A 22,697-nucleotide genomic window follows, 5' to 3' on the forward strand; every position below is an offset into this window, starting at 1 on the left:
GGCTCAATAGATCATACTATCATGTTCCAAGTCTATTAGCGACTCTTCAAAATCTCTTCTCCAGCCATGTTGAGTGAGAGAAACCTTCTGCCCGCTGAACAACAAAGATCCACCTACCTTTTGAGTAAATGCACTTCGGCCATCCTACATGCTCCTCCTAAAATGTCCTTGGCTAACATGAAGATTCCCAAGGAATGGATTGTGGACATAGGAAACAGACCTGAATGTTCTCAATACACGGCTGTCTCAACATTCAGAAATGTCAAAGGGCAAGATGGAGTTATTTTCGGTCAGCCTAGTGAGCATAATCATAAGGTTATACCATCCAGCACTATTGAAAATCCAAATGTTGCAGTACAATGGCTGCATCAAGGATATAGGCCGAACCCAACTGGACAATTCAAGTGTCGCAACTGTAAGAATAATTTTGAAATTGAACCAGCCATTCAACCAACAATCCAATTTCAGCAGCCACCTACAGTAGCCAATACCTTATTACCTCAATGCAACCATACTCTCACCTCTATTGGCCATAATCGCTACCAATGCACAGGTTGTCAGCTCATAGTTACTATTCCCAGACAAGGCTTTCAACAGGTATTTACCATCTCTGCTCCCAACAATTCCTCTTATACATTTCCATCCACAGAGGGAATACATTGCACACCTGTTGAGACTCCCATCTCAAAAAAGCCTACAAAAGCTCTTAGCTATCTTCCAGCCTTTGATGACTGGGTCATTCGTGATAACCAGGAAATTGTTGAAGCACCACTTAAGGCCTTTGATTTATACTACTGTAATCTTCAACAACCTAACATTTCTCCAGAACGGAAAATGTTAAATTGGTGTCCAACCTCTGTGCCTATAGACAAGCTCTCCGTAGAGAACATGAACACCAATGGATTAAAGCCCATTTAGAAAAGAATGATCTAGCGCCATTATCCAATCAGCAGAAACTCTTTGCTGAAACCCTCACTACTGTTGGCCAGACTTCTCAACAAATGATGGAACGTCTTCTTGATCATGCTCGACATCTCAAAAAAATTTATGAGCAATATCAGAGAGTGCTGCACAAGCATGGTGGGCTTCCATTCAAACAAAACAAGAAGAAATGCTCAAAAAACAAAAGGAGATAAATGAGAGAATGGCAGAAAAGCAAGCTGAAGCCGCCAGACAATATCTAGCAATGATTGAAGAAGAAAAACAAAGAAAAATCCAGATAGGCCAAATAATTCAAACAACTCAGAAGACTGAGGAAACCTTGACAACTGTTACTCAGACAGTTAGAGAGACAAAAACTGAAATTCAGGAAGTAAAAAGAGATGTTAAAACAATGGATCTAAGAGCTCAAGCCATAGAGGCCAATACAGCATCCATACAAGGAACCACAGATTTAGTTCCTACTCAAATGGAAAACATCTCTCAGAAGCTAGATGCCTTGAAAATAACAACACCTTCATCTCAACAAACTGTTACTCTCAGAACTGATTTTCCAGCTATCAAACCAGCAATTGCTCATCTCGAACCAGAAAATAAAGAATCACAAAAGGTCATGGGCATAAAAGATGAAGGAGAACCATCTAGGAAAAGGGGCAAGGATGATCAAGGTATGCCATTCAATGCCAGCTTTATGCAAAATAACTCCCAAGATCCCCCTATTATTAATTTTGATAAGATGAACTTAGAAGAAAATCAAGCTGGAATAGATATGTATTTTGCATGGGCAAATCTCTATAGAGAAACACATGGTAGTGCTGAAGCCACTGATGAAAAAATGTGTGATTTATTGGCTAGATCATTCCAAGGAGTTCTCCTTTCTCTCTGGACCTCCTTAGGACAAACAGAACAACAGGCTATCACCACATTTGGAATTGCAGGATTTATTGAGTGGATTCGAAGGCATGTGGCAGGACATTCTAATGGCAGAGCATTGAAGGCTTATCAAAAATTTTAAAATAATAGGCTTTGCTGACATGGAAATATACTATACTGCTACAGGTGAACATCTAGATGAAGAGACCATAGAAAACATTATACAAACAGGGGATAGTGAAAACTTTCTTAAAAAGGCCATCCAAGAACAGGGCCGTGATTATATTCTTGATGATGTGCATGAGATTCGAGAGTGCCATGATGCTGCCATGGAATGCTTAAGGAAAATTCATCTACAGGAAATGATATGTGGCGGCTCTAAAAGGAAACAAACTCATAGTTCCAGCTCTAACATATATGTTGGAGTCAATGAATGGAGAAGATATGGGCCTATATATATATATATATATATATATATATATATATATACATACATAGTCATTCCTGGATTCCCAATGAGTATAATTCAACCAGTACCCTATCTGACTGTAATTGAAACCATACACATATTGCTGTATTCACCAGATCATATAGGTAAGATTTGCATGACAGAATCATCAGATGGAAGTGGTCAATAATTAGGGAGCTCGCTTTGATTTTGAGTATTCAGATTTGAGTTGGCAGAAAAGAGAGTTTTGCAAGAAGGGAAGAAAGAAATCTTCCATGTTTAGGGTCGATTTTTTGTTTTTAAGCTACACAGGGGTTAGTTAATTCATAAGAAAATGCTGGTTTTTAACATCTAAAGAAAAGGGGTATCATATTCTCATAATACAGATTTATTACTAGCTCCAAGAACAAAAGTGCATAATGCTGTATATAATCCCACAGAGGCAACTTTTCTTTTGAAGAATGTTAAAGCACTTGTGAATGGAGGTGTTTGTGTGAACGATGTTGATGTAATCAGACCCTACAATTCACAAGTGAACCTTATTCAAAGATTGGCAGCCGAAGCACAATTACCTCATTTGAAGTTCACACTATTGATAAAGCATCAAAGAGAGGGACTGTGGACAGAATCTTCCCATTACTTGGGGTCTTCTGAGATTAAAGATGTGCCACCGAATCGGGATTATGGACTTTCTTCTTCAAATATAAGCAACGAAAAGCTTAATTCCAGCAAATAATTTCATGGAAAAGCCAACTCAAGAAGAAATAAATGACATCTTTAGTGGAAAATCAAGTTAAAAAAAAACAAATCGCAGGTATAGATGAGATCAACAAAAAAATTTCCAGTAAATCCCTTTCACAATGGCGGCCATCAACAATAAAACATAACAGTAGAACAAGAAACCAGAAATGGCAAACCTTCCAGCAATCAATGAATGGAGGCATCAGCATTCATGGCGGCTGCAAAAAATAACCAGAGAAACCCTAGCTGCACTTACTCTCCGAGCTCTTCAAAAGATGCAATGAAAAATGAAGATTTTTTAGGGATTTCGAACCAACAATCCTGCCCCAAATTCCTTTTGATAATCTTTGGAGTCCGCAGGTTATTGGATGGGATTTTATACCTTTTAAAACTTTATTTTTGTTTTGTGAAGGGGGGGGTGGTTTATGTTTATGTAATGTTCCAAAGGAAACATTAGAAAATATTGAAGTCTTATTTCATGCAATATTAAATTGACTTTGAGATTAGGGCTCAAAATATTAAAAAGGTCGATTTAATGTTATATTGAGGATAAAGGGACAAGGAGGAACAAGACGAAATGCTTTGGAGAAGTTGAAGAGCCACCAGGGAATAAGACGAAACCAGAGAGGAGCCGAAGAGTCTGGATTTTGTTTTAAAAGGAGAAAGTTGCTCATTGATGGATATGCTTGATTTCATATTCAGATTTTTAGTTCTCTCTTGGAGAGTTTTCAGAAAGCTTCAGCTTCCAGCCGGTGTGAGGACATAGCCCCTCGTGCAGGCAAACAGTGGACGAAAACCCATTGTCAGGGGAGATATCAATTCAGGTGTCTCATCGAGCTTACAGGTTCTTTCCGTGTTTTTCCAATCTGACTGTAACTTCTGTGTATAGGATTGAATTTTAGTTGCTGGTTATTGTATTGCTGTTGTAAAATACAATAACATTTAGTTGTTGGATGTTATATTGCTGTTGTACAAAGCAACATCACTGTTTGAGAAATTATTAGAGTTTTCTGGTTTTATCATACCAGTCCATGAACCTTGGTTGCATGTTGATATTTTAAATGTTATTGCAAATAACGGGTTCTATAAATTTGAAGAATCTTCTGGTTTTCGTATACCCGATTTTTGAATGTTATATCTGGGGACATTTATATAATTGGAAAATTGTACTGGTTTCCGAATGTGTTGTAAATTGTCCACAAGGTTTAATTTCTAAGGGTATTGTTAAGGGAATCCGGCAAATATCCTATTCGGGATATTACAGTGGTATCAAAGCTGGTGAATTCTGCCAGCCTGTAGGGATTATCAATTTATGGGTTATGTGGTTTGAAGAAGACCTCAGCATTTCAGATACAATATTTTACAGATAAATTTAGTGGATTCTGTGAGAGGGATTCTGAAAAAAATTATATGCATAAGAATCGTCAAAAATCTTACAAGGACGGCTTGAAATGCTAGTATCAATACATATATTGGAGTAGAGCAAAGCAGGAGAGATGATCTTGAATCCTTGGGCTAGGTGCTTATGTACTTTTTAAGAGCCTTCCATGGCAGGGATTAAGAGCAGGGACTGAAAGAAAAAAAAGAAAAAAAAGAAAGTCGGCACTTCAATTGAGATTTTAAGTTTGATAACATTTTTGACTGGACCATTCTGAAGTATCAGAAAACTCAAATTGCTAGCAATCCTCGACCAACAGGAATTCGACCATTATTTACACCCGAAAGTCAGAAGCAACAGCTGGTTCTACAGAAAAGATTTCTACTGCCTAAGAGAATCATGTAACAAGTTCCTGGGTATCGGAAGGAAGCCATCAAAAGGTTATTGGAGCTACTGCTACAGTTTTAAGTCGGTTTGGCAATCAATCCAAGATCAAAGGTTCTGGACAGGAAGAAGTCTGTAATATGAGTTCTCGGCAGTGAGAAGCAAGTCAACCATTATACCCACGGCTTTGAGTTACCACAACGTATTTCAGTATTGATAGCATTACGTGTGAAAGTAGTTTCGCATCTCCAGCAGTGACGTTTGGTAGTGGTCGGCTTTGATACGCAGGCGAACAGGAAGCTCCAATACGTAGGGCAAAACAAATGAATACTAGAGCCGTCGATTTATGAAGACGGGAGTCGGGTTGTCTTACTTTGAGGCAATAACAGGATTATCACCCTTCGTAGGTAGCCAACAGGCATCCATGATTCAAGTACCATCACGTCACACTGTTACAGACATATGAAAACGGTGAGGCATTCTGGGAAGTTCACCAATCGACGTGAGAACCTGTTGTGACGGCAGGATGAGTTGATAAAGGGTGTTTAAACCCGTCATAGAGCCGGTTGCTGAGCTTATATACCTAGTCTGAGGCGGATATAAAGGACTTCGGTCTGCATACAGTGAGAATCCAATTTGAATCACTTCATGCATCCAACGCATATGTCCAGAAAAGCGGACCCATAGCAAAAGTGGTGACCACATTGAGCAGGGTCGCCATCACACAAAGGTAACTGACGGTGGTAGAATCGCCACTGAAGTTGAAACGCGGGTGTGGAGTGATTTCACACGGCTGGGGAGAAGTGAACTCAGAGAGAAGCATCCAAAACTGGAGTAAGAAACGCCAAAATCGACACGTCTCGGGAAGGCAGCTTGGTAACGCACACCATTACAGATAAGTTGAGTTGGAATTAACGTATTCTACCTGGCAGTAATACAGTTCATAAAAGACAAAGTGATTGTCGAGCAGGCATCCTTGGCAGTAGAGAACAGGAATATATGTATTACTGTCAGCAGGAGCTGCGTTCACGCCCGAATTAGCTAATGCAAGAAGACGTGTACGCTATTCACTCCATATTGATTTGTGGAGGGGAGTTGTCAAAGGAAGGAGTTTTAATTGTAGAATCTTTGTGACAGGTGTGTCAAGGCACAATTGTAACGTATACCACATAACAGCTACGACGGTGGAATTATTCTTTTGATGCTAGCTCTTCTGTACCAAGTAACGGATGTGAACTAGGAGCATTTGTCGTCTTACCTTACCAGACAACGCCAACTGCGTCAGGAATGATATTCCAAGGCCGTAAGTCTTTGTTTGTTAGCCATCATAGCCTTATTGCGTTTGGTTTTCAATTTCCCCATGAAATTCTTAAAGGGGTAAGCAGCTGCGCGGCCAGAAAATAAGCCATAGTCGACATTGAGGAAGGAGACGAGCTTCTTAGGCGGGCTTGGTTTCTACTTCCGTTAGGACCAACGCATCTGGGGTGGCCGGATTACTGCTTATTCACCATTTCTGAGGGCATAGAGTTTGGACTTGAGGAAATTTAAACCACCAAGCGCTTCAGGAAGGGACGGAGGAGTGGTGAATTGCACTGTCGAAGGTGCCAATCTTTTGATTTCTTGGCGATGAATATATTCATATTGGCACGTAACCTTGCTCTGCAATAATTCCTATCAGGAGTACCATTGAATATGAATTGTTTTTCAAACTAGAAGTTAGAATGAATGGTGCAGTAAAATAACAGTAACAGGTCTTTGTGAACTGAGTTTCATGACAACTGTTCGAAGTAATTATTCTGAGAACAGAGTAATACCGTGATCATTAGACTGCTGTAGGAATTTGCTCAGCATTGATTTGCAAAATGGATGGAGAGAGGTACACTTCATGGTCAGTTAACCGTCCTACACGGCCTACCTTCTTGAAAGAGGAACTGCAGAGCAGCAAAAAAAGTAATCATCCCGACATTTGGGTTGAAATCAAGAAAATAGTTGATGATATGGTCAAAATAAACCATGAATTCAGTGAGAAGTTGGCTGATCCAGCTACCATGGGTAAGTTGACTAGATTTATACGCAGAACAGATAACAAGAGATCGGCTGATACAGTTACTAGGAACTCGCATGAGGAGTGTGGAAAACAGATCAGTAGCCAGGTAGAAGATTCGGTTCCTACTCAGCCGCAGGAGGAAGTGGTGAAGGATATTACACAGATTGATAGCAACTGTCAACTTGATACTCAAGTTGAAACAGTTGTTTACATATTGACAGAGGGTGATGTCACAGGTACCCAAGATGGTTTGGTTACAACAGACAGTGACTACAACATATCAATTTCGGATGATGATTATGAGGATGCTGTTGAGAGGGAGCACCAGGCACATTTGGATGCTTCATCACATGAGGTTGAGGCTGGAAATACTTCACCAGATTTGTCCAGCCAGCTGAAGGTGAACGTAGATAGTATTGTGACTTCATTATCTCATTATGACAGGATGCGAGATATGATAGAGGATCACATCCAGATGATTCAGTTACAGGACAGACATAAGGGAGTTCAGGCAGAGTCTTCTTTTGTTGACTTATGGACGATCAGGGAAGGAATGGGAACGATGAAGTTGAGTTATTTACATCTTCTATCAGATCGTGACCATCTTCTTAGCCTTGCTGGAGTCTATTCAGATACCTTGAGGAGGAAGGAGGAGGAAGTTGACAGGCTTTCTCCCAAGCTTGAGGACATTCGAGTTTCTTTGGAGAGTACTCCATTGGCATTACAGGACTTGGAGAGACATGTGGACAGGCATGACGTGGAGTTGAGTTTAGTTTTATCTTGCACACTTGATACTCAACTTTCTATAGTAGGCAAATCACATGTGGTTGTTGATAGTTGTGAGAGTACACCTTGCATTCATACCCAGGATTCAGGAACAGTATCAAACAGGTATGTGGAGTTAGTTGGTATTAGTCATATTACTCGGGTGAACAATTTGCTTGAGTTACCAGCTAATCCTAGTTTATGGACATGGACTTGGGATTGTTATATTGGTGTTTTGGATTCAGATGACTGGAGATTGTTATCACTCTTTGGTAGCAGTGATTGTTTGGGTGCTATCGTAGATTTGATTAGCCGATTGCACGGTGTTGTCCTTTCATGTGCCAGCAACTTGTCTGATGTTAGTTTCTATACACCGGTGTTGGGAGTTGTGTGCATTTCCAGTCAACCACTTAGGGTGCAATGGGCTTATGACGATTCAGTTACATTTGAGTTGTCAATGATTGTGGATGAGTTCTCGGATCGTATTGGCATACCAAGCTCTCTTCCACTGGGGTCAGGTTCAATTGAGTTGGGTGTTGCAGCAGTTTGTTGTGGTATGCCTGATATGGTGGTGGTCTCTACTACTGATGGCGCGGAGACTAGGGATGTTGTATTAGAGATCATGTGTGATGTTGGTAAGCCGGTAGTTGGCACGGTTCCTGCTAGCGATACTACTCCTTTGGCGATGTCTTCGGAGGGAAAGCTAGCAATTGTACATCATGCTGATATGTATCCAACATGGTTTGCTACTTCTATGTCACAAAGTTCTCTTATGGATACATGGTTACAGGACGACTATGGTATCAGTCGGCATGATGGTTTGATTGGTTATCACATCCATGGGAGTTTAGTGGAAGCTGTAGAGAGATGTGTTATAGACGCTACCAGGTATTTTTACCTCTATATAGCGAATGGATGTGGGGTTCGTTTGTTTTGGGATCCAGGTGGTGACAGGTTTGACACAATGTATTGGTTGATTGGAGATCCAGGTGTTGGCTGGTTGTATCTTTGGTTGGATGAGGGTTTTATTGTGGTCCTGGTATTGATCAATGTTGAGCAGTTTACAAGAGCAGGTGCTGAGTTTTTTCAAAGAGTTATATGGGATCCAGGGATTCGGTTGATTGATAGATTGCAGAGTGACATTTGGCTTCGCAGTTGGCCAACACTATTTTCAGTTTGGATTTCATGGCTTCCTGCAGACTCGTATGGGATCCTGGTACGAATTGCTTGAGGACAAGCAATTTTAAGGAGGGGAGATTTGTAATGTTCCAAAGGAAACATTAGAAAATATTGAAGTCTTATTTCATGCAATATTAAATTGACTTTGAGATTAGGGCTCAAAATATTAAAAAGGTCGATTTAATGTTATATTGAGGATAAAGGGACAAGGAGGAACAAGACGAAATGCTTTGGAGAAGTTGAAGAGCCACCAGGGAATAAGACGAAACCAGAGAGGAGCCGAAGAGTCTGGATTTTGTTTTAAAAGGAGAAAGTTGCTCATTGATGGATATGCTTGATTTCATATTCAGATTTTTAGTTCTCTCTTGGAGAGTTTTCAGAAAGCTTCAGCTTCCAGCCGGTGTGAGGACGTAGCCCCTCGTGCAGGCAGACAGTGGACGAAAACCCATTGTCAGGGGAGATATCAATTCAGGTGTCTCATCGAGCTTACATGTTCTTTCCGTGTTTTTCCAATCTGACTGTAACTTCTGTGTATAAGATTGAATTTTAGTTGCTGGTTATTGTATTGCTGTTGTAAAATACAATAACATTTAGTTGTTGGATGTTATATTGCTGTTGTACAAAGCAACATCACTGTTTGAGAAATTATTAGAGTTTTCTGGTTTTATCATACCAGTCTATGAACCTTGGTTGCATGTTGATATTTTAAATGTTATTGCAAATAACGGGTTCTATAAATTTGAAGAATCTTCTGGTTTTCGTATACCCGATTTTTGAATGTTATATCTGGGGACATTTATATAATTGGAAAATTGTACTGGTTTCCGAATGTGTTGTAAATTGTCCACAAGGTTTAATTTCTAAGGGTATTGTTAAGGGAATCCGGCAAATATCCATGTTTAGGGTCGATTTTTTGTTTTTAAGCTACGCAGGGGTTAGTTAATTCATAAGAAAATGCTGGTTTTTAACATCTAAAGAAAAGGGGTATCATATTCTCATAATACAGATTTATTACTAGCTCCAAGAACAAAAGTGCATAATGCTGTATATAATCCCACAGAGGCAACTTTTCTTTTGAAGAATGTTAAAGCACTTGTGAATGGAGGTGTTTGTGTGAACGATGTTGATGTAATCAGACCCTACAATTCACAAGTGAACCTTATTCAAAGATTGGCAGCCGAAGCACAATTACCTCATTTGAAGTTCACACTATTGATAAAGCATCAAAGAGAGGGACCGTGGACAGAATCTTCCCATTACTTGGGGTCTTCTGAGATTAAAGATGTGCCACCGAATCGGGATTATGGACTTTCTTCTTCAAATATAAGCAACGAAAAGCTTAATTCCAGCAAATAATTTCATGGAAAAGCCAACTCAAGAAGAAATAAATGACATCTTTAGTGGAAAATCAAGTTAAAAAAAAACAAATCGCAGGTATAGATGAGATCAACAAAAAAATTTCCAGTAAATCCCTTTCACAATGGCGGCCATCAACAATAAAACATAACAGTAGAACAAGAAAACCAGAAATGGCAAACCTTCCAGCAATCAATGAATGGAGGCATCAGCATTCATGGCGGCTGCAAAAAATAACCAGAGAAACCCTAGCTGCACTTGCTCTCCGAGCTCTTCAAAAGATGCAATGAAAAATGAAGATTTTTTAGGGATTTCGAACCAACAATCCTGCCCCAAATTCCTTTTGATAATCTTTGGAGTCCGCAGGTTATTGGATGGGATTTTATACCTTTTAAAACTTTATTTTTGTTTTGTGAAGGGGGGGGTGGTTTATGTTTATGCTTTAGGTTCGGTTTTATTTATTTGTTTCTTTTTGCATAAAGTTGTTATTGTAAAGAGGAGAAATGTTTAAATGATATAATTATAAATCATTTAATGTTTTTCTATTTTTGATGCAAAAAAGAAAGTGACTGGTTTAATTTCATATGTCATGGTCTTCATGGTCTTAATAGAAAGAGTCAGTTGCAAACATCAGGAGTCTTTTTGGGAGGAATATGGGGGTCGAGTTTGACTTCACTATGGCAATTGAGGGGTCTTTATAGCCAGTTGGAGTGTTTTTAGGTGGTTTCTGATGAGTCATGAGGGTAGTTAAGGGTTAGTAAAGTCTATGAGTAATGAGACTTCATTTTTAGAAATTTCTAAGCCCTCATTTCCAGGCTTTCTTTCTGCATTTGACCCCAAGTGTTGGGTTTGTATTTAGTGGGTTTTTCAACTCATTTTAGGGAGTTCTGATTATGCAGAGAAGTAAATGTGACTATTTTCTGAGTCCTTAACTTTGTTTTGCAGAATCTTGTAATTCAGTTTGAAAGTTCAATACAGATGACAGCATTTGTGTTTATGCTATTTTGGTGTAAATTTTGAACCTTCTTTCTTTCTGCAATTATGTATGTACTCTCAAAATGATTTGATGAAGTAATTTGTGAGTTGTTATTGCTCCTTGTTAGTTTGTCTCATTTCAACACCTGGTTGTAGGAAAGTAAGTCTACCTGCAAGTTGTAATTCGTATTTTTTAAGGGTAAAATTGGTTAAAGAGAGGCATCTGTATTCCTCCTTTTGCTGATTTACTTTTCGAACCTTATTACAAATTATTTATGCAAATCTTTACAGAAAGATGTGTTTTGCATGTACTCCAAGTAGCTGTATAATCCTCCTCTATCAAGTGTGTTTGAGTTTTCATCATCAATTTTGGTGTATCACCCATCTTTTAGTTTAGGCTGTAGGTTTAAGTTTATCTCCAATAATTTCTTTCCCTTTTCCCTGGAAGTCTAGATTAGGATAATGGAAATCTCATTGAATACCCAATAGGAGCCGGCCTAGAATCTGGAGGTCTCAATTCAATTGCATGTCCCACGAAGAATTGATTCTCATGTTAAGTCAGAATTACTAAACTTTTTCAGTTCAGTAATGGGTGCAAATTGTAGTACTTAACAGTTTTGGCACGCCCGGTGGGACACGATAGTTCTCATAGTTTTTGCTGGTTTGATATACATCCAGCAGGTTACAGACCTTTGAGAGGTCATTATTTTGCATATATGGCGACTCAGAGATCATATCTACTAGTTTTAAGCAGATTTTGCACTTGAAATGGATTACCATCCTCCATTTCATGAAATTTTTCCTCCATTCTCTGAATTTCAGTCATCTCAAAATGGTTGTATTGCCGGTTTCATGCCAGAATGCAAAGAACAGCATTCATCTTATGCTCACCACCCACCCACCCCTGCTAAAGGATTTTGGAAGCATCAACATGTATACCAGCGGCCTCATGAAGAGATGCATCACTTAGAAGAGCAACACAGATTTGATATGTAGCAACAAGAGCCTAGTTTTCAAGCTCATACCCAACAGCAAGAGATGTTGGTTATTCAAGAGCAACATCATAAAGAGATGGAAGAGCAAAGAAAATAATATGAAGAGCTGTTGGACACAGAAAAAGCATATGCAAACACAAGCAAAGGAACAATTTGATGCCACATGGAAGCAATATGAAGAGGTCGTTATAGGACAGCAAAAAAGTCAGGCAGCCCTTACAAGCAATCTCGCAACATTGCAGAAAGTTGATGAGGAAGAAATGATAAAGGTTACTGCTGCTGTAGCTGCAAAAAGCTAGAGGAGTATAGTGAAAAAATGGAACTCCTAGTTAGTGAATTCATGAAGAACAAGGAAGCTCAGGCTCATCATGAAGTACTTGCTCAGTAAATTCGAGAGAAGGAGGAGCAAATGAGATTGTTACTTACACAAGTACAAGAGCTAGGAGCTCAATCAGCAGTCCATTTTCTTGTTCATCCAGTGAGTGAAGAAATTCCTAACCCTGTGATTCCAAGTTTTAAGGTAGAAACTTCTTCTCAATCCCTAACTCAGTTTTTGAAGCCAAAGATTCCATTTTTCAAGGCTCATAGTTCAGCGAACTCAATACAGCGTCCCCTGAAAGAACCCTTGAATGAGCATAGACAGCCGAGTCATCTTGTTAGTTCCCCTATTCAATCATGTCAAGAACCTGTTAGTAATCAAAGTGTTCAGCAAACATGGCAGTTTTCATGGGCCAGGTATCCTGGTTATGAAATGCCAAATCTTGTCAAGGATACCCCATGTGAGCCAATCCAAAGTCAAGAGATTGAAAATGAGGTCACTTCAGCTCATTCAGAATTACAGAATGAAGAAGTAGCTGTGGAAGCCCAGTTGGAACAGCAAGTTTGTGAACAACATGATGAAAAAGCTCTATTAGTTGCAGGAAAAGACGTGGGTAAAGAAGAAACCATTATGTGTTTTTCTGATGAGTTACCCCTATTTATAGAGCAAGAGGGAAGTATTGATGTTCAAAACATATCCATCCAAGCTTTGCAACAAAAGGACATAAATGATGAAGTTATACTTGACAAAGTATCCACTCAAGATATGGAAGATGACGAGGTTCTAGGAGAGGAGTGTTTTGATAGCATTATCAAAGATTTCTATGAAAATCTTGGTGTTGAAATTTCAGGTTGTGAGCCTATTAACAAAAGCCCTACATTGGAAAATACTCTTCTTGAAAATTTTCCACCTACGTTCAAGTTTGAACCTATTGTCAAGAACGTTCTACAGGCTAATAGCTTAGATAAGCTATTCAATGTTTTGATAGAAGATGGTGAACCTCTAACTCAGGTGGAGGAGATAATATGGCACGAAATTATGCAAGGGAGTCATGATGAACCGCAACAAGGAGCTAGCAGGTTAAGTGCAAAGTTTTCCATCTCCAGAGGCTGTCCCATTAGGCACTTAGTAAGAATGGAGACCAGCAAAGAAAAACCAGTCGTGTTTGTGTTCAAACATGAATATTCGAATGAAGCTGAAGCTAAAAGTCAACTCACTTATCTACCTCTGAACAATGGAAAGAAGAATTTGTCGGTGGAGGTGAGTCAATTTGTTTATGTTTTTCAAGAGATAGTGCATCAGTTCTTTACACAACTGTATGTACTTCATTTCTTATCAGTTGTCCTCACGCATGTACAGTATTATATCCTAAAGAGGAAGGGTAGCTATTTTAACTATCCAGTGAATGGATTTGTTTGATCATTTGTTGTACTGTTAGTTTACGATAGGCTAAGTGTTTCTTTATTTTTCCTAAGTGCTGTCCAAGCACATGTTCGCCGTTGTTTTTTGTCCTCAATTAGTTTCTTGTCTTGTTTTTAGGTTAGTCAAGTTGCTGGTTTATGTTGTTAAGCTTCATCATTCACCCATCTCATTCATGCTCGCATTGATGCGTGTGTTTAAATGCTTACACATACTTAGTATACACATGCATATGCATATACATAATGTTGCAGCTACTCAAAGTCCTGTTGCCAACCTTACATGCATATCCACATATCACTATTCACATGCATCCATTCAAATCCACACATTCATCCACACATAACTGAGATGATCAAATGATGAAGGTTTTGGCTTCTAAAGCTACTACCTGAGTTTGATTATGCATATCCGTCAACCTAATAAGAGTCCTATTAAACTCACATGCATGCATTCAAAACTGAACCAGCAACTTTAGAAGTCGCTTTGTGTTAGGTCTAGGTGCTAGGAATGCATAATTTCAGACTCTGTGCCCAATGAATAAGAGAAAATTGGTCAAATGTCCAGCAGGCAGACATACAGCAGAGGTCGCCAAAAATGTTACTAAAATTTTACACATGCTGAAAATTTTACTTAAAATAACATCACAGAAAGAATTGCAGAAGAAAACATTCATTTTTCATTTATTCACATTTCATCATTTTGCAATCATATATGAAATTATGAGCAAAAGAGATATAATGTTAATTGTATAAATCATCACTGATATGTACAATTTTCATTTTTACAAAGTATGAAATGAATGGAAAAATGCTGGAAATGAAATATCTCACACAAGTCGTGAGTCCAACTACTATTTTTCATATATATTAAGAATAAGAAAAATACAACATATGAGAGAAGAGTCAGGGGTAACCAGTCATTGCCTTTCAGACTTTGACTAGTTAAGTATTCTCTGTTGCTGCTCCTGGTCCAGCCCTCGATCCGGTAAGCTCCCGGTTTTTGTTCTCCTGCAAAAGAAAGAAGTGGAGTTAGATCTTTATGATCTAAGCAATGACTGGTTATCTACAACTACGTACTCACACATGTCATATTTCTCTTATTCTGAATGCATACAAAAAACAATAACAGTACTCTAAGTGCTCAGATGCAAATCACAGAAAGGTAGTTTGTGAGTGTCACGAGCCTGTGCCCGAACTTCATAAAAAACCATTTCAAATATTCTGTTAAGAGAGACCAGAATGCTGTACTGTATAAAGCAATAAGAAGTATGAAGGAAATAGAAACTGAAGAGTCATGTGCAAGTCAATTTCGTAAAAGAAAGCAAGCGGGCATTATGTTAAATGACATGGAAATATACTATACTGCTACAGGTGAACATCCAGATGAAGAGACCATAGAAAACATTATACAAACAGGGGATAGTGAAAACTTTCTTAAAAAGGCCATCCAAGAACAGTGCCATGATTATATTCTTGATGATGTGCATGAGATTCGAGAGTGCCATGATGCTGCCATGGAATGCTCAAGGAAAATTCATCTACAGGAAATGATATGCGGCGGCTCTAAAAGGAAACAAACTCATAGTTCCAGCTCTATCAGATATGTTGGAGTCAAATGAATGGAGAAGATATGGGCCTATATATATATATATATATATATATATATATATATATAGTATAATTCAACCAGTACCCTATCTGACTGTAATTGAAACCATACACATGTTGCTGTATTCACCAGAGCATATAGGTAAGATTTGCATGACAGAATCATCAGATGGAAGTGGTCAATAATCAGGGAGCTCGCTTTGATTTTGAATATTTGGATTTGAGTCGGCAAAAATAAGAGTTTTGCAAGAAGGGAAGAAAGAAATCTTCCATGTTTAGGGTCAATTTTTTGTTTTTAAGCTACACGGGTTAGTTAATTCATAAGAAAATGCTGGTTTTTAACATCCAAACAAAAGGGGTATCATATTCTCATAATACAGATTTATTACCAGCTCCAAGAACAAAAGTGCACAATGCTGTAAATAATCCCACAGAGGCAACTTTTCTTTTGAAGATTGTTAAAGCACTTGTGAATGGAGGTGTTTGTGTGAACAATGTTGATGTAATCAGTCCCTACAATTCACAATTGAACCTTATTCGAAGATTGGCAGCCGAAGCACAATTACCTCATTTGAAGTTCACACTATTGATAAAGCATCAAAGAGAGGGACCGTGGACAGAATCTTCCCATTCCTTGGGGTCTTCTGAGATTAAAGATGTGCCACCGAATCGGGATTATGGACATTCTTCTTCAAATATAAGCAACGAAAAGCTTAATTCCAGCAAATAATTTCATGGAAAAGCCAACTCGAGAAGAAATAAATGACATATTTAGTGGAAAATCAAGGAAAAAAGAAAGCGAATCGCAGGTATAGATGATATCAACAAAAAAATCTCCAGCAAATCCCTTTCACAATGGCGGCCATCAACAATAATACATAACAGTAGAACAAGAAAACCAGAAACAACATACCTTCCAGCAATCAATGAATGGCGGCATCAGCATTCATGGCGGCTGCAAAAAAAACCAGAGAAACCCTAGCCGCACTTGCTCTCCAAGCTCTTCAAAAGATGCAATGAAAAATGAAGACTTTTTAAATATTATGAGCTTTCTAGACCATTCTGCCTTTATTTCATGTTTTCACTCTTCCACTTTTTCTCTACTTAAATTCTTGGAATAACAAGGGCTGTGTGCAGCTTGAGTCCCTGCCTTAGGTAGGGAAGTATGAGAATTTGTTCATTTGACTGTGCATTGGTCTAGGGACAGTATTGAAGTTATAATAGTCATGTCAACTCTCGAAAAGGAAGACATAAGAAAAGGGCAGTAGTGCTATCACAATAAATTGTGAAGACAATCAATGATGTTGCTATCGTGTCCAGGATGGCATAAACTTCAACAAAAATAACACTAGAGATTTCAGAACAATCATAAAACACAATGACATGGTGATTAATACTGCTATGGTATCACTGTTGAGGATAACATAGAGATACAGAAAAAGAGCATTAGAGTTTTCAGAGCGCTGATAAAACACAATGACATGGTGGTTAATGCTGATACAAGAAAAGAACATGATAAGCATAAACACAGTTGCAGAAAAATAAGCAATCAGTGTATATATATATATCAAAGGAACAATTACTGGAAGGGTCAAGTACAATGGAGTCTTTGAACAATATCCATAATTCGTAACTTGGTAATTGTGGTATAAACTCCTTCAATCCATTGATAGGGTGGGTGTTATATTTAGTGTCTTATTAAGAAGATTAAAGCTTTTTTGTTTTAGCCATTTCTTTCCACATAACATAAAACAAGTTTTCTCTTAGTGCTACTCATTATCCTACTATTTGTTGTTTCAGAATAACATTATTAGGACCATCAAATGTTGAAATAGGTTCATGAGTAAATAAACAAGTAAAGTATTTAAATAATTTTTAATGGTAAATTTAATAGAAACATGAGAGTACTGGTATATAAGCCAATGAATGTTTTGGAAATATTATATACAAATGTGGCCATCACATATTGTTGGTATGTAGATAGGGAGGATACACTATGATGAACTTTCATGATAGCTATGTTACCAATTTTTAGCACTTGGCTAAAAATTGGCATACCTATAGCCAATACTAAACTAAGCTACCATGTATTTTCAAAGATTTAGAAGTTTCAAACTCTATTTAGAAGTTTCAGACTCTTTTGTTGAAGTGAAGTGGCAGTACAGAAAAGAGGAAATAAAAGTGCACAACTCATAATAGAAAAAGATAATCTCCTTTACTCATAAAGAGAAATATTACAAATGTATGCATGAATATTTACAAGAATATCTCAGTGTCTTGCATGAAAGTGGAAGGAAATAAAATACAAAATAGTTCCACACAAGTAGTGGAGGTTGCTATCATAAGGAACACAGATTATTGAATGCATAGAAGTCAAAGAATGAGGAATACGGAAAGGAATCTGCCATTGCCTGGTTATGGTGGACTGTTGCATCTTTGCATTATGGTAGAGCTTGGGTCTCACATCTTCAGTGCACCTAAAAAAGAGTAGTAAAAAGGGAGGGTTAGTCTTAAGACTAAGCAATGGAAAATCACTTAGCCTATTCCTAATCATAGCTCATATAGATCCAATAATCTGCAAAAAGGAAAGTCAATCTGAAGCAAAGTTTTGAGTATTAACATTTTCATGCTATGTGTGCAGCTATAGGTTTTAATCATCAAAGAAAGATTCACATAGAAATGAGCACCAACGATTTTCTGCACAATTTTTGCAATCAGATTCAAGCAATAAAAGAAAAACAGGGCTGAGTAAAGGATTTGTAATACACAATATATTGCTGGATATAGATAAAGTAAAAGCTTCTTCAGCATCAAATGTCAGGCTGCAAGCAGGGGAGAGTTTACAGATGTAGATTTTCAACCTATGAAGGCTAATGATAAAGTTACATAGTAAGGAGGAGTGAAACTTTTTGCAGAGCAAGGGATTAGTAATAAACACTATTTTGTCAAATCATCTTGTCCAAGAAAGTCGACCTTTTTTTCTAAAAGATTCTGTCCAATATGCAAATAATCAAGAGTCTGTAGAGATGACCTTGGCCATTATAAGATTGATAACAAAGGCAAATAACTTACAGATTTATGATTTCCAATCCATAATGAAAGCCTCATATTTTACAGTTGCATGAAAGGAAGGCTAGAATGTGTAAGATTATGCTTCATATAAAATTTCTCATATATATATATATATATATGAGCTAAAGGCAAAAAAAAATCATATATAAGAAAAGTTGTAAATATGTTAAGAAACTTCAAGAAAGCTTACACATCAGGAATATAGACAACATAATTGCAATGCAACATTGTAATCTGAGCAGTGGTAAATGTTTTTGTAAGGCAAAATCAGGAAAAATCTGTAAGCAAAGGAGATCTTGCGTTTGCGATTACAGGAAGACGAAGCAGAATCAGACACAACATTTTCTGTGTTTTGTGCAGAGCAGGGTTGTTTAGCCTCCATCACGGGTAGAATTCTTAGAAACTGTGGGAGAGAAAAGATATCAAAGTTTCTTTAAAACAACATCTTTAAGATATAGCCAAAGACAAATACAAAAACCCAGTTTTGTTTTGTTTTTAGCAAACTATGAAAGTGAAGCATATATGAGATGGTACCAAAAAGAAAACGCAATGGATAGAGCATGACATGAATAAAAAATACATAATGAGATATTATCAGCATACAAAGTCTACAAAATCCATTGCACTTTCAGAAAGAGATTGTGAATAGAAAGAAGCATCTGTACAGCCAACTTACAGCATCAATTTATAGCAGTATTGAACAATATATAGAACATTGTAATGAACTTATATTTTTATTTCATCTAAAGAGAAGCAAACAAATATTTGCAGGAAGATAATCATTCAATAGAGTTGCAACAGAGACAACCAATATGACACAACAATGAACTTTTCTAGAGGGAAATTAGGTCATACATCCGCGTTCCACCCCACAAAGTGCAGTGTATGCATATGAAGAAATACGGAAAATATTTTCAAGTCAAAGTAGACTAATACAAATAAAAGATTTTCACAAGAGTTTATGAGATGGAAAAAGCTTTATCAGGGATCAGAAAAAAATACAGGGGCAGTCCTGTTGAAGGATAGTCACTTATCAAACAAATACTGTGATATGTATGAGACCAAAATACACAAAACCCTAAGGTGAGCCCCAATGAAAATCTGCGTATGACGCCAGAATACACAAAGCCCTAAGGTGAATCCCAATGGGTTGTAATGTGACCAGTAAGAAATATTGGAAAAAGCCCTCGTGAATAAAAGGGATGACATCACCAGATTTTCATCAAAGAGATGAAACACTTGCAGATTTCATACATCATTGTTCACAATGACAACATACTTTCCCCAGCCATTAAATTTTCATCAAATAAAATGGAGTATTTAAAAGGCGGCAACATGATATAGAAGTTCCAAATAGCAGATACACAAAGCAGAATGGTAGGAAGTTCGAACGAGCTTCTCAACGAGGATCCGACAAAAAACTATAAATATCTCCATAGCAAATTCAGTTGAAGTCTTCCTTCATACCATAACTAATAGAGCAGAATTCCAAGGCAAGGATTGAGATGTTTCCAGCAATGGCGATTTGAATCTGAGAGAGATGTCTCACCAAATCCTAATGGCGATGTCACGTCGGGTGCAAATATTCTGCCATTTAGCCACGGGCAACTACTTATTGGGTTCTACAACGTCCCACATGGAAAAGGTAGAGATCTCCTGATTCTCTGAGCTTTCAGAGAAATTCGTACGAGTGTCCATTGACTGTTGTAAGACAATTTAATTCTTGTTTCGGTTATGTTTTTGCAACCCGCTTTTTCCTTTCCAAAATTTGGAAAGAGGTAAAAGATTTTTTCACAATTTCTAAATTGGTACGGAATTCAATCCGGTTCACATGAATTTATGTGAATTGATAACGAACAAATATAATCCGGATTGAATTCCGTACCAATTTAGAAATTGTGAAAAAATCTTTTACCTCTTTCCAAATTTTGGAAAGGAAAAAGCGCGTTGCAAAAACATAACCGAAACAAGAATTAAATTGTCTTACAACAGTCAATGGACACTCGTACGAATTTCTCTGAAAGCTCAGAGAATCGGAGATCTCTACCTTTTCCATGTGGGACGTTGTAGGACCCAATAAGTAGTTGGCACCACATTTATGTTCGCACGTTTCTTGAATTTACGGGCTCCACAGTCACGGTGACACCTCAAATTTTCTTTTATAGCAATTACTATTATTAAATCTCTAATTTAAAGGCTTTTTCAAATATATTTTAGAAATGAAAGGATTTTAAATATAAAAAAACGCGTAGGTTTATAACGAATACAGCTTAGATTCTAAAAATATGGGAAAAATTCGTTTTCCATTTAAAATATTATTATTATTTTAATATAAAATTAGTGTACTTTATAAAAGTTTTGTTTTTAAAGATTAAGAAGAAGTTAGGAAAAACATGCATTCGTTCTAATTAAAAATAATTGTTTTAAATTTCTAATATAACGGCTTTTTCAAATATATTTTAGAAGGGATTGGATTTTAGTTTAGAAAAAGCATGCATTTGTTCTAATTAAAAATGTTTTTTTAATTTTTAATTCAACGGCTGGATTTTAGATTTAGAAAAGCTAGATTTATAACTAATAGACTTCCAATTCTAAGAATTTGGGAAAAAAATGTTTTTGCATTTAAAATATTATTTTATTATAAAATTAGTCAATGAGTATCTTATTGTAGTTTCATTTTATATTTGGGTTTCCCTAGTTAATGCATCAAGAGATATGCATCAAGCCCTTGTTTAGCAGGAAGCCCTTGTTTTTCAGAACCCCTCTAAATCCCTGCCTCTCCTCTCCGATTTTTGTAATCCTCCACATTGAACACCACATCCGCAGAACCAGAAGCCTGCCTTATAGGGCTTTCCTCCATTTCCTTCTCTTCCTCCCAACGATTGCTCTAATCTTTCCTCAAATTCTTACAATTGTGAGAAGGGCTGCCCAGAGGAATCATCTCTCTCACCCTTCAAAGTCATTGTGCTTGTCCATAGAGGACACCACCAGTACAAGAGCAACACATAGAAGAATGCATACATGTGAAGAACCGTAACACGGGGCAGTAGAGACGTCGACCCTATTTATGTAAAAACTAACAGCATCTTCACTCCACTTCCCAAACCATCTGTAGTTCCAGGCCACTCGCGATTTTCAAACCTCTTTAATCACCAATTTCTCAGACTCCTTGCTAAATTCAACTTGCCAGAATGGGTAAGATAGCATCTAGGATGAGCGAGGGACCTTGGGATGGAAACTTATTACTTTGGCTACCAACTTTATTTCAAGATTTACTACTTCAGATTGTAGCATCATCATTTCAGATGCTCGATGTTTTGATTGTTTTGCATGAAATTTCATCCAAAATATCAAAATGATGGCCTCTGATTTCAAAATTACTTTGATCAAATCTTCCAAATCAAGGGCTCATTTGGTTGCTGGAATATGAATTGAAAATTACAATGGAAAAATGGAATGGGAATGGAAATAGGGAATGAGAATAGAAAAGGGCAATTCCAATCCTGTTTGGTTCGCTTGAAATTCGATTGAGAATATGTTAATCTGTTTGGTTGTACAAAATGGAATAGGAATAAGGTTAAGTTTTGTATTTTAAAAAATATTTCCCTTAAATTCTTTTGTTTTTAATTTATTATTTTTTGGTTAATTTTTTTGAATAATCGTAAAAAGGTTAATTGATTTTAATTTTTTCTTTATTTATTTCATTTTTTTAAACAAATAGATATAATACAAAATTTTATTAAAAAAAAATGTTGAATAAAAAATATAAAAAATTAATAAAAAAATTTCAAAAAAAAAAGAAAAATTCAAAAAAATCAGATTGGGAATAGGAATAGCCTATTCCAGTTCCAACTATTTTTTGGCATACACATATGCTCATTTTAGGGGCAAAATTGGAATATGTCTTCCTATTCTCAATTCTGATTGAGCGTACCAAACAACAAATATAAAACATATTCTAATTTTCTCTTCTTGTTCCAGTCCTATTCTAGCAACCAAACAAGCGGCCCGTTTGGTTGCTGGAATATGACTTTAGAATTAGCTTTTAGATTCTTGAATTTGGGATTCTAAAACTTCAAAGCCAGATTATGGTTTTAAGAATTTGATTGGGACCGTTTGGCTCACCAAAAATTCATTACGAGAATACAATTTCCTCTGTTTGGTTGCACTCATGGGAGTTGGTCACAACAAGATGAA

At 37.2% G+C, this 22,697-nt stretch overlaps 1 long non-coding RNA gene across 7 annotated transcripts in view; it reads right to left on the bottom strand.

The window, feature by feature from the left end:
* LOC149532247 (uncharacterized) overlaps window positions 1–20,323 on the bottom strand; it is a 30,550-nt gene extending 10,227 nt beyond the window's left edge. The window contains exons 1-3 of one of the 7 annotated variants that reach the window (XR_016357892.1): window positions 20,050–20,323; window positions 17,840–17,905; window positions 14,745–14,828 (exon numbers count right to left, since the gene is read on the bottom strand). This is a non-coding gene — a long non-coding RNA (uncharacterized LOC149532247). The other 6 variants (XR_016357891.1, XR_016357890.1, XR_016357889.1 and 3 more) reach the window with 6 other exon arrangements.
* Between the last annotated feature and the right edge of the window lie 2,374 nt (window positions 20,324–22,697).

This window comes from Cupressus sempervirens, chromosome 10, assembly GCF_028749045.1.
Source record: "Cupressus sempervirens isolate cs-2001-9-10 chromosome 10, ASM2874904v1, whole genome shotgun sequence".
In the NCBI taxonomy this organism is placed as follows: domain Eukaryota; kingdom Viridiplantae; phylum Streptophyta; class Pinopsida; order Cupressales; family Cupressaceae; genus Cupressus; species Cupressus sempervirens.